The sequence below is a fragment of the Aythya ferina genome, assembly GCF_964211825.1.
Source record: "Aythya ferina genome assembly, chromosome: 2".
NCBI lineage: Eukaryota > Metazoa > Chordata > Aves > Anseriformes > Anatidae > Aythya > Aythya ferina.
The window spans coordinates 154,194,012-154,206,874 of NC_140297.1; positions in this window are offsets into that span (position 1 = coordinate 154,194,012).

Sequence of the window (12,863 nt, forward strand, 5' to 3'; positions counted from 1 at the left end):
TGCTGTTCGCTGAGCTCAGGTTCCTCAGCTCCCAGGTGTTACTGTGGTGGGAGACCACGTTATAAGCCATACTAAAGTCAATCTTACATGAATGTGGTGGGGTAATCTTTAAAAACAGGATTTCTTATCTGTTAGCATTACAGGCAAAACATAGTCAGCTTGGAGAAAATTAATTGAATGTACTGTCAATTAAAATAGATTCAGGTAGTGAGGAACTAAGACAAAATTAAAACACTTTCCACCCCACACTCCAGGCCCAACATTCCCCCTTCGCTCCTGTCCCCTCTCTTCCAGCAGAGCAGGGTACAAGATGGGATGGGATGGGATGGGATGGGATGGGATGGGATGGGATGGGATGGGATGGGATGGGATGGGATGGGATGGGATGGGGTGGGGTGGGGTGGGGTGGGAAAGGATGGGATGGGACGAGACGGGACGGGATGGGATGGGGTCTGTGCTCAGCCTCTCCAAGTCCCTCTTGGCTGCCCCTTCCTCCTCACATGTGGCCCTGCTCCATCAGCCCCTGGCCAGCACCAGGTGATGCAGGGATGGTCAAAACCTGACAAAAACCTGTCAAACATACATGATGGGCCATTCAGCTTTCATCAAAATTGCTCCTCAGCTCATTGCATGAGGCCAGTCAGACATGATCTACCCTTGAGAGTTTTCATTGATTGTTTCACAAGTAGAGAGCATACAAAGAAAAACTTACTTAGAAAATCTTTAATATTGGAATCTTTCACCCAGAACATCCAATTTTCTCTAGTTCAGAAATTGGTTGTTCTAATTTACCTTCTGATATAAACAAACTCTTCATAGTCAACCCTTTGTTTGTGGTTTGGTGTGCTCACTTTGACAACAGTTTGCAAGTGGGACTGCATTAAGGCTTTTGGTCCACTCTATTTCCATCACAGAGTGTCAAACCTGTCATCAGGATGCCCTTTTCACACCTCCTCCCTCCTGCCACACATGCTGGAATAATTTTACTAGAGATCATTTAAGTCTCTACCCACTTCTGAATCTCCTCCTTATTAGAGAGTCATCTGTCTCGCTGAAAACTAAAAAAAAAAAAAGTGTTCTTTTTGGTTTAAGACCATAATTAGATTACCTTTAGATATTACTCCCCTCTCTGTCTGCTGAATAGATATGCTTTTACCTTATTCTCTTTTTAATTATAAGGCTAGAAATCTTTAACTGTGATATATCTTTTGTCTTTGCTGTGTTAAATTTTCTCTCTATTTTCCCCCTAGATTAGGACAACATCTGTGCGTACTGTGGCAGCCATGGTTCCCATCATTTTTTGATGAATGGACCTCTACCAACTTTCCATGTTCCTCTCAGAACACCATGCACCACTATTACCTGAAAACTAATTGGAAACATTAATGGAAACATTGCTTAATGTAGCTCCAGAGACCGGCTATGAATTAATTGCTACAGCTAACTCTAACCCACCCAGAATTTATTTTGAACCACCTCAGGTGCTGAGAACAGATTGCATGGACGACAGAGGGAGTGATCTAGTCCCAGCAACTGATCTCTAGTCCTAAAGAGTGGTGTGTGATGTTGTTTTACAGTGTTAGACCCCTGCTGATGGGAATATATTGTATATATAAAGAGTTTTGGCATTAGCCATTTCCCCAGAGTTCTCTTCTTTTGTAGGAAGTGGCTCATGTTCCTTCTTTTACATACTTGATTTATTATTTCAGGTCTCTGAAAGTGTGCTCTTTTTCTGCAATGATCAGTGAGGCAATATCTACAGAATATGGTAAACAACATCGAGGCCATTATCTTGTTCAAGGCTGACTGGCGTGGTTGGCTATATTTGTAAGCTTTAGCATTCAAAACAGGATGGTCTCATCCAGGCTGGGACTGTTTCAAGGCCTGAATCATATTATGAATGGTGTACAGGAATTGTTTGTGAAAATGGTGGTTGTCTGAGATAAGACCATAACTCTTCTAGCAGGGTAAGATAGGGAGGATTCAGCCCCAGTGCCCAAGAACTTTTCCTGCTCTGTTCTATTCATCTGTATGGGTGCAACCTGCACGGCAGTTCTGGTGATTTATGTTAAAATAAAAACAATGTCTTTAAAAAACAGGGGAAGGGAGGACCCACAACTGTAAATCAAACATTGCATCTCTGATAGGTGGAAAAATACCAAAATGAATTACTTGCTCATCCCAAGAGAATCATAAACCCACAAGAAGCAGCCAACATGGATTTGCTAAGAACAAAGCATATCATATTAATTTGGTTTAGTTCTTTGACCCAGTGGATAAAGGCAAAACAGTTTTGTCTTGTCTGTAGTAAAACTCTTGGCATAGCCCTGTGAAATGTCCTCTCTGACAGACTAAGAAAACTGGTCCAGATGAGTACTGCTTAACCCAGATGATTCCCCACATCAGAAGATAAAGTCTAACTCATCAACTTGGAGTCCTCTTTCTATGATAAGGCATGAAGAATTTTCTACTGGCAGGAGGAAGGCATGAGCTAAAATGCCTGAGAAGGAGGAATATACTAATTCAGAGGAAATTCCTTAAACAATTATGCTCAAATAGAACTTTTAATTTTTAATTTTCCACCAAGGAGGACATATGGGGATTTGGGGCTGACAGTTTTGCCCCCTTCCAGAAACATTGGATGTTCTTCTTGCCAAGTTTCCTGATGATATAAAGCATGCTTTTATACAATTTGCAGAAGATAACCAACCGGGAAGAGATGCAATTATTTCTGAAGACAGCATTAGCATTCAAGTAATTGTGATAACTTGGAGAAATAGTCTGTAATCAATACAGTAAGATTCAATATTGGTGAGTGGAAAGCATTTCACCTCTGAAGGGAAAACAAAATGCAAAAACCCCAATAAAATACCAGATATTGGTTTATGCCCCAGTGTAGTTAAAAAAAAAAAAAAGTAAAAAAAAAAAAAAAAAGTGTAGGGCTGTGCTAGAACAAAGGCTGAATAAAAGCCAGCAGATAAGATGCTGTTTGGCCATTCTTGTGTGTATGCCACATGTAAAAGATGAAAGGCTATTATGCCACTCTATTTATCAGGGGCAAGAGCTTGTTGTGTTTTGGAGGCACATGCTTTAATAAGCAGGGTGTGTGTATGTGCGTGCAGACATCTGTGTATATAGAAGAGAGTTCAGTGCAAGCAACAGGAGTGCTAAGAGATTTAGACAGCATGACCTACCAAGAACAGGCGACACAAGTTTTGTTTTGTTTTGTAAAGAGAACATCAAACGCGGGCATGGGAACAAACTTCAGATAACAGTGCTACAAAGGGGTTGCTCACCATTTGATCACCAGGCTGTGGACAGGACTTGAGCGGTGTTTGTTGTACATTCAGAGCAATTTTATTTAAGAACAAGGAAAGTCTCAGTAATTACGAGGATGGGATACTTTACATGGAAGGCTGTGAAAGCTCAGGAGGAGGGTGACAGGCATCCAGAGGGTGTAGGTGTGTCTCATCACACCTCACACTGTGGAAATGGCATGGTTTGAGCTCTCCTCTGGTTCTGTGTTTCCCTGCCTATTTGCCTGCTTTCTGTCAGCCTCCACTACAGGGCAAGAGACATTTCCAGTGGCTACAAACAGGAGTCTGCTTAGGTTTCGGTTTTGCATTTCTTTTTTTCTTTTTAATCTCTGTTCTCTGTTTCCATCCCTTAGGATATTCTTAAACTCTCCATTGAATTCCCATTGATGATGTTTTCAAAGCAATAATTGCTACTTTTTTCACTTGGTACCATTACAAATGACATCTTTTCTTTTCTATTGGCCTGAATATTTAGCTCAGTCACTTCCAAGAGTTGAGACAAATTGTGGTTGTATGGCTGAGTTTTCCCTGCATCACCCTGCAGTAGCACGTGCCAACATCATGGTAATTACATTACCTTCCTTGCTGGTGCCCAGTGTAACACTATATGCCTTCCGAATCCTTTCTCCCTTCCCTTATCACCACATTCACACTCTGGAAGCTGTCCAGATCCACAGTCTCAGGCTGAGCACGTCCAGGGAACAGAAAAGCAGTGTTTTCTCTGCAGTCCTACGCCGCCAGGTAGGAGCTGCCAGGTCAGCAACAGTTTCCCTGATGAGGTCTTGCAAGCACAAAGCAGCTTGGTAAGGAGGGATGGGTGGCTGGTGACGTAGGATGAGGCCTGAAGGACAGATGAAGCTCACACCATTTCTTCAGCCTAAAGAAAAAGCAATAATAAGTGAATGCACAGCTTCTTCCTAATTTTAGACCCCTCTCTGGCAGGTGCTTTATGTATTCAGGGTTTGCCTATTCTTACCGTGTTATATTTTTTATCGTCTTTCATCAAATGAATGTGAAGAAGAAGAACAACAAAAGAAAGCATTCAAAAGAGGATCCAGAAAAAAAGGGCAGTAATTTATTCCTTCAGGATGTTCTTCTTTAATGTCTCTCTACTCTTCTACCCTCCTACTCTGATTAGCTGTTCTCCCCTGAGTCTGAAATTACATTATTACAGTCTTTTTGGGCATGGTGAGTTTTGAAACAACAGTTTTAAAGCCAAGGAAAATCCCACCAACTCATGCCCAGGAAGTCAGGAGCTGTCATACAAACATCGCTCTCTTCTGAACTGCCCTGATCCGCATCTTCTCATGTTTGTTTCCTCTGTGCCCTGCTGGAAAGTGGAAGGGAAGCGGTGGTCAACAGGCCCATGACCTTCCCAACCCGGGTTGTTTTTAAACCTGAATAAAAGGAAATGTGCTTTTTCAAGTCATTTGTGGCATCTTATAGTTGTCTGTAAGCTTTGCATCCTTTGTCCTAACCCCAGCCTGGTGTTCAGTCCCAGCATGGCTTGCACTGTGCAAGTGGTGTGCGTCCTAGTGCAGCTGCGTGAGTGCTCAAGGCAGATCGAGGCAGACAGATGCAGATTTTGCTGATATATTTTCATTATAACAGAGGTTGAAAACCCAGTCAACATGAGATTTGTCTCATTTTGAAAAGCTTCTGAAAATGAATTTGCCTGTGCTTTCCTGTCTACTGGACATGGAAGAGATGGATTGCATTGCACTGGATTCTTTTTATTTATTATCTTATTATTATTATTATTATTATTTATTTATTTATTTATTTATGTACCTATTTACTTAGTTATTTTCAGACAAATTGCTTTGTAGATTTTAGCTTATTATGAATGGAGCTCTTCAGGAGCAGAGGGGAGGAATTTGCATGTCTTTGAGGAAATTATCCCAAAACTATATATGATATGACTTGTGTCATTCAGAAAATAAGGAGCCCTTATGCATACTCAGAATTTGAGAGTTTTCAGTGCTACATTTTTTAATTACTATTTTTAACATTCAATAGATCTATGTCTTAGCAAAAAGTTCATAAATTTCCTGGAAACACCTGCAAAGACAGTACAGGAAGGGGTACTAAAGCTTGGAGGAGCTAATGTTGCTTGTGCCAGGGATGCTCATAGGAGTAATGGTTGGAGGATTCAGAAACTGATGGTCGATGAGGCTGACCGCCTGGCACACAAGCTTGGAGGAGATGCCCAGCTTGGCGACAGGTGGCTTTCTTCTTGAGCATTAGCTCCGTTAGCACAAACACATTAATCAGTTTTAAATAAATGTCATTGTAAATAAAGAATCTGGCCTGAATGTGGCAAAGTGCTCAGTACTTCCATCACTTCTTTGATGAAGTTGGAGTTGCAGGTGGCCTGTCCTTTCAATAATTTGCTGCTATTCTGTGAGGAAACAGAAAGAAAATGTAAAAGGCTGTGAAAAAGCCCAAGTTTTATTCCTAAAGAACATCTGACCCCATGAAAGAAAAGTTATAGTCTCTGTTCCCTTTGTTACCAGTGCTGTAAAACTGATATTTGAATAGTATTTTTCCTCTGACAATTGAGGGGAAATATAAAAATTAAAATGGCACAGATAAAAGCTCCATTTCCTAGTAACCTCCTCCCCATCTCAAGAAAATGCCCAAGCAAACCAACCAAACCAAAAAAACTAAAATAAGAAAATCAGGGTTTCTGTCTCATTGATGTAATGGTGAAAAATATAGGCCTGCCGAGGACTTTCTTGTTATTTTCAGTACCACTCGGTATGTCATTTTTGTGGAGCACTATGTTCTGGTGGTGCCCTGCTGAGGTGGAAACAGTAACAATCCATCAGCACTGCCATTATAAACCTCATCTCTATAACCTGGATGTGCACATTTGCTATTGCTTGGTATTTCTTATAAGAATGTTCAAATTTCTTTTTAATGATGTGATGATTTTCAAAGTAGGAAAATGTAAATGGATTCAGAAAAAAAAAAAAAAAAAAAAAAGGTGGTTTTAAAAAAGACAGAATTCACAAATGAGAGCAATATTAATTATTAGCAGTAACAATAGTTTTGTTTATATTACAATAGTGCCCATATAGTCTGTATAATTAGGTGTTGTAAAAGCAACTTGATTTTTTTTTTTTTTTTTTTAATGGAGTTAGTGCTGGTGGTAAGTGTTGGACTGAAAGACTTCTGAGTTCTTATTTATTCTTCTTATTTTTTTTTTTTTTTGTCTTTGATCTGTCTGCGATCTGGCTTTTGTTGTGATAGATGTTATGCGTGTACTCAATTATCTCTGTAGTGAAAAGCACTTTAACACATGCTTACCTTTAAAAGGGAGCAGAAACGCTCGCCATGGAGAAGAGCATTTCTGCAGAGCAGAGAACAAGCCTCATCATATAAAGCACATATATCTCGAAAAGCCATGCTGTAGAGGTGCAGTAGAGACATCTGAGCCAGCTCCAAACATGCTGCTGTGTTTACACGGTGCTGAAGGCAGGAGCTATCGGCTCAGACACTGGAAGCAGCACACCCTGCTAGTGCAAAACTCTGCCCATGCTAATACGTGGTGCTACCTAGCCTGGAGGGGCACAGACAGCTGTATCGGAGGTCACTCATACAGCTGTTCCTGGCACAGTTACTAGCTGATCCCAGTCCAGTGCCTTCCACGGAATCTGATTTGTCCAGAATCCCTCTCGGACAGATGGCTTAATACAATCTAATTGCTTTTTTTTCCTGCCTCAACTAAGCTTGTCAGCAGAGCCAGCCTATGATGTAGCTGAGGATAAAAGCAAACAAAGGCAGTTAGACACTTCTAATTTTCATAATATACAGTTTATCCTCTTCTCACCATTCACTCTTGAGCACAGTACTGGCAAACTTACATTGATATTTACTGTAGTTTCTTAGATTAACCATGTCTCGGGCTGGACCTAATCACACACATGCTTATTTTTTGGGTGTATGTATCACGCTGACGTGGTATATTGGAGTATTTTTCCTGTAGAGTTATGCACATTGCTTATGTAGATTCATATTTAAACCTCCCTGCATCGTGCGGCCTCTAAAGACCAAGTGAGCAGTGACTTTCATTAAAAAAAAATAAAATCATAAATATATTTTACTGCTTGGATTTAGAGCAAATGCACAACTGACTTGTTGGCTCAATAGACGTAATTGCTCTCAAGGAGCCTTTATGGTCTATTGTTTCAATTATAAGTGAATTACGTAGTCCCTAAGTACTTACTCATTCTGCTTTCAAGGAGAGTGAAAAGATCAAGTCAAAGCAGGAAATTAGACAGAAAGGACAATCGTTTTATTGAAACTCTTCACCTTCTGAGTGGGGAAGGGAAACACACCAAGAAGAGCCCAAGCCATTCATGGGTGACACATTTTATCCATCTGAAACCATTACAAGCCCTGTACAAATTCAGATGCTGAGAACAGGAGTGTCAGAAAGGCAAAATGGCTTTGGAGGACCAGCTACACAGGCATAAAGTTCAGCCCAAGCAGGAAAAAATGGGTTGATGAACAGATTTGGTGCTTGAGAGACTGAAGAAAATCTGAACAGCAAGGAGGCACAGTTTGCCCTTCCAAATGAGAAGAGACGATGTCAACCCTAATCTGACATTGAGAGATTGAGGAAGAGTGTGGTACAAAAAAGAATGACACAGAGGTGCCCCAAACTATCCTACTCAGTATGCTGCTGCCTACAGATGACTGACAGGAGATTATTTAGGACAGGGCAGGTCTTCCATCACACCACACACCACATGAAGGCTTGCTGGGAAGCTTCCTTATGGAGCTGGACTCCAGTATTGTGGAGGTGGACTTTCTGTTATTGTATTCTTTTCTCTGTCTGCCATCAGACTTTGTTACTGGTGCATTGTTACTCTGGACTTTGTTACTGGAGGGTTGTAACATTTTATTTTATTTTATTTTATTTTATTTTATTTTATTTTATTTTATTTTATTTTATTTTATTTTATTTTATTTTATTTTATTTTATTTATTTTATTTTATTTTATTTTCTGGGACCAACATGGCAGCAGATCACATTTATTTTTCTCTGGTTCTGTACAGAAGTGTGAAAGAACTAAGAATTCAGCTCAGTCTGAATCTTTTTTAGCTTTATTACTAATTATTATTTTAATTCATTTCTTTTCTATCTGTGGGACCAGCAGTGATGGAGACTTGAGGTGAGGTGTCTAAGCCCCATGCAGTGCTAAAATTCAAATTCAGAGACTTAATGCTGTAAAGGACTAAGCCATGCCATCTATACACTGTCTAGCAAATTAACTGAATGTGCAAAGTCATCTCTTATCTTCACTAGCATCTTCTGGAAGAATCAATTTAGGGAATTATCTAGGACAGATACATTGCTTTCTCTAGTGAATATAGGGAAATCCATGCCTATCTAGCTTCTGGGGATCCGTGTTTGCTACACTGTCAGCATAAGCTGTTTGACCTGACTTCTGGTTCATGTGGCATACCTCAAATATTTATTTTCACTGTGTTTTTTATTTATTTATTTTAATTCCTATTTTTTTTTTCTTATACTGTTTGGTCACATCTTTGTGTTCCTTTTCAAAAGTTCTCACTGAAAATGTAGGAATCCCTGCACTGGTACTTTACAGATAACTCCAGTTAAAACTATACAGTCCCTTTTGAAATGGATAATGGGACCAGGACCTTGCTGTCCTCCTACAGCCTTTTTTTTTTTTTTTTTTTCTGTTCAGTTGGGTCATCTTTTCATTAGTTCCTACAGTAATTTAATCCAGTGCCTCATCTCCTTCTGGATTGTCCTGCTGCCCTCCCAGTCCCTTCCTCCCAGCAGGCATATCTGTACTCCAGCTCTGGATTCTGTTCTGTGCAGGTTTTGCTGCAATCTGAACAATGAAGCTGTGCGGCCTGTGAAGGGACAGGGCTGGCATTTCTCCTCTGGAAAATGAGCAGTGTGTCCTAAATTAAAATATATATATTCTCTTAGGGGAGCTAGGCCTAAAGCACACCACTTTTCATCACATTTCCTGGTGATGTTGGCCAAGTATTTGTTGTCCCCATGTGCAAATGTGCACAAACTCCATTTTCAGGTGTTCAGAAGCCCTCTGTGGACCTGTTTCCCATGCTCTGGCCCATTAAGGCACTTTTTGAGAGGAATTGAAGAGCCCTTCCTTGGCCTGTGTCCCAGGACACCCCAAAATGTGTCACATCTCTGATAGGATGAGACTTGGGCACACAACATCCTCCTGTCCCGTTCCTCATGCTTATAGGAGGCAACCTGCATGTGTGGTCCAGAAGGGTGTCAAGAAGACCCTGAGTTTGCAGAGCTGAGGGTCAGAGCTGCAATTGGTGCTACAAGATATCTGCACCATAATATCTTCATCAGTCTGTGTGTGGTTCTGAAACTCCCAGCATGCAGACTGATGCCCATGCAGCAACAACGAGCAGCTCATTTCCTCTAATATGTTGCCATAACACAAAATAAGATGTCCAGGACTAATCTATTCAGAGTGCATTTGTGTGTGTTATTCTCAGGCAACACGTATTTTCTGGAACAAATAGGAAGAGGTAAGTCAGTGCAGGTAGCTTTCAGATGACTGCTGGGATATATGCAAAATATACAAGAGAATAGAAGCAGATCCAAGCATATATGTAAAGGAATAATGAGATGCAGAATATTTTTTGATAACAATAGGATTATAATAATAATAGAACGTAGAACAAAAAAAAAATCTAAAAAAAATATTCTAAGTATAATTTTTAATACTAATTTACATAATTCTATATAAAATAACATGAGAGTGACAGCTGGGTTTTGTAGCCAGCATAATTGGAAGCAGTTTACAGAGTGATTTTAGATAAAGAAAAGGGATTTGAATAAAGATCACTTACTCCTATCTGACCCTAGAATAATTTTCCATCCTCTCATTTTCCAGACTTCTCAATAAACTACAGCAATAAATTGTGTGGATCACTACATTTCTTAAATGGTGGTTTATTCTTTGATAAGCCACTGGGCTGTGCTATTACTCTACATTTTAAGAGCTCATTTCTCCTACACCAGCTTCCAACATGTTATTCAGAAGAATGACTGCTGCTAGTGGCAGACAAATTGTACAGTATCATAAGAATCTGGTCAATAATTAATGTCACAATAGCACAATAATGGCCTGGATTTTAGCTCAGTTGTAATTTTTGTTCTCTTTGTGTACCTCTGAATGCGTACAGTAAACCAATTTCTGTTGGATCAAAATAGTTTTCAGGTTTTCAGGCTCATTACAAGTATCTAGTGATGCAGATTACTTGTAATTGAATGCTGCAGTCCAGCTCCAGCTTCTTTGCAACCAGATGCTCTTTTCTTCATAGGTAAATGGAAAATGCAATCCAAATGTTTTTTAAAAAATAAAAATAAATAGAAAGTTTAGCTTCAGGCCATATTTTTGTCCATACTTTTACAATGCTTTCTCCTGCAGCTGATGTCAATCAGTAATCATCTATGTTCATCTCTGCCTTGCATGGGCTTGGCTTTTAAAGGTGTTGCTCCTGAAAAGTATGCAGCAGTCAATATACTAAAATATTAATAATATTTTAGCCGAAGCAAAAAGATCAAGCAAGTGGAAGTAACCCACTCCTCTCTGGCAGCCTGCTTGGTCCTTTTGATGTTCAAGGTTGCACTGTGTATTGCTTTTTTTTTTTTTCTTCTTCTTCCTTTTATTTATTTATATATATATATTTTTTTTCCCAGTGATCAAGCTACAGTGCAAGGTAGGTGATAAAGATTCCCCGTCTGTGTTCACTGGGTTGTAACCTTTGTCAGCCACTCAGCCCCAGATTTTGTTCCTGGATAAAATCCTGGAAATTCTGTGTATGATTTATAAATATGACTTACTTGCCAATATACCCTGTCTTTCTCCTATTTCTCAAATTTGAAAATAGTTATGAAGCCTTCTTATTTCGTCCATGTAATGCACTGAGTCTAACTGACTTGTGGTGGCCTGCAGCTCCCTCACCAGGGGAGCGGAGAGCAGGAAGCATTTGGACAACGCTCTTAGAAAACATGGTCCAATTTTTGGGTGGTCCTGTGTGGAGCCAGGAGTTGGACTCAGTGATACTTGTGATTCCTTTCCAACTTTGGATATCCTGTGATTCTGTGATTTTATGATTGTGGCTGCACTAAATAAGGAAACAAACTTCACTGTCTTGAAATACAGTTTGAATAGCATAATGTCTCTAGTATTATTGTGCATGATTTATAATGGCCGGTAACGGCCAAAATATTGCAATCTGAGTAGTTTTAGCATTATGTACTGTGTTTAGCACATCTGCTACAGGGTCTTCCAATCAAGAAATTCAACTGGTTAGGCATTATAATATATTATATATACTATATAGTGTTTGCCCCAGCTAGCAGCATCTTAGAGGTCACAGACTCCCTGGCCAAAGAGTGACCAGTCCTAGGTAATATTTCTACTTAGTCTGACCTGAGGCATGACAGGAAAATGGTGTTTGAAAACTTGTTCTTACACAGACCGAGCTGCAGAGGTTACACAGACACTTCAGGTTCCGAGACTGTCCACCTATCAATCTGAGGAACATGACAGTTCCTATAATATCTTGAAAATTGCATTAATTTTAATGCACATCTTGATCTATAATTAGTTAACAAGTCTCTCTTGAGCCAGCTATGACAATGGTTGCTAATTTTTAGTAGCATATTTATAGATCTGGTCACCAAGATATATGGGGTTCCTCATCTTTTACTGCTGTCCTGGAGCACGTAATTATTCCACTGGATCTAGGGACATGGCTGGAAATAATTCTCCAACTGTATTATTAATAACACAGTAACCATTAAAAGTAACTTTTAAAAATAACTAATTTTCCTTTTTTTTATATTAACATTTATTCACTGTTTATATTATGCAGGGTTTGGACATGGAGTTTGACATTCAGAGCTTTCCTTACGGCTATTTTCACATTTTGGTTCTCCAGGACTTTTATAATCAGGCTGCAAACATGTATTTGAGAGGCAAACACATGACTGCTTTCACTGTGCTTTTGACTTTTTCCCAAATCACATATTGCTAGTGATTTTTATGTGGGGTTAATTTTGATCTGTGGTGTCAAATGCAGCCAGGTAAAACAGAGATTTTATGTCTTTCGGAGACACTGGTCTTGTTATGTCCTTGGAGCCCTGGAAGAGAAGGGTTGCTTCTGGGAGCAATGCTGGGCATTTTGAGGAGCCTCCTCACCTTCTGGAACAGGCTTTAGCATCCTTTGCACACAGACACTGGCTTTCACACTAACAAGATTTCTAGGGGGTCAGCTGTACTTGTTGTGTCCCACCAAGGGACGTGGCTTTTGAAGTGCTGCTGATGTGAAAGCAGCTTATTCTCAAACAGCCTCTCTCTTCCAGAAAAAGCAAAAAGCCTGATTTCCTGCTTTTAATCCCTTTTCACCCTCTCCTGAAAATAAATTAGATATTTCTGTGCCGCAGGGCCTGCCAGTAAGGACAGATCCTGCCACCCCAGAGAACACTAGGTACTGTTAGCCAGCTAC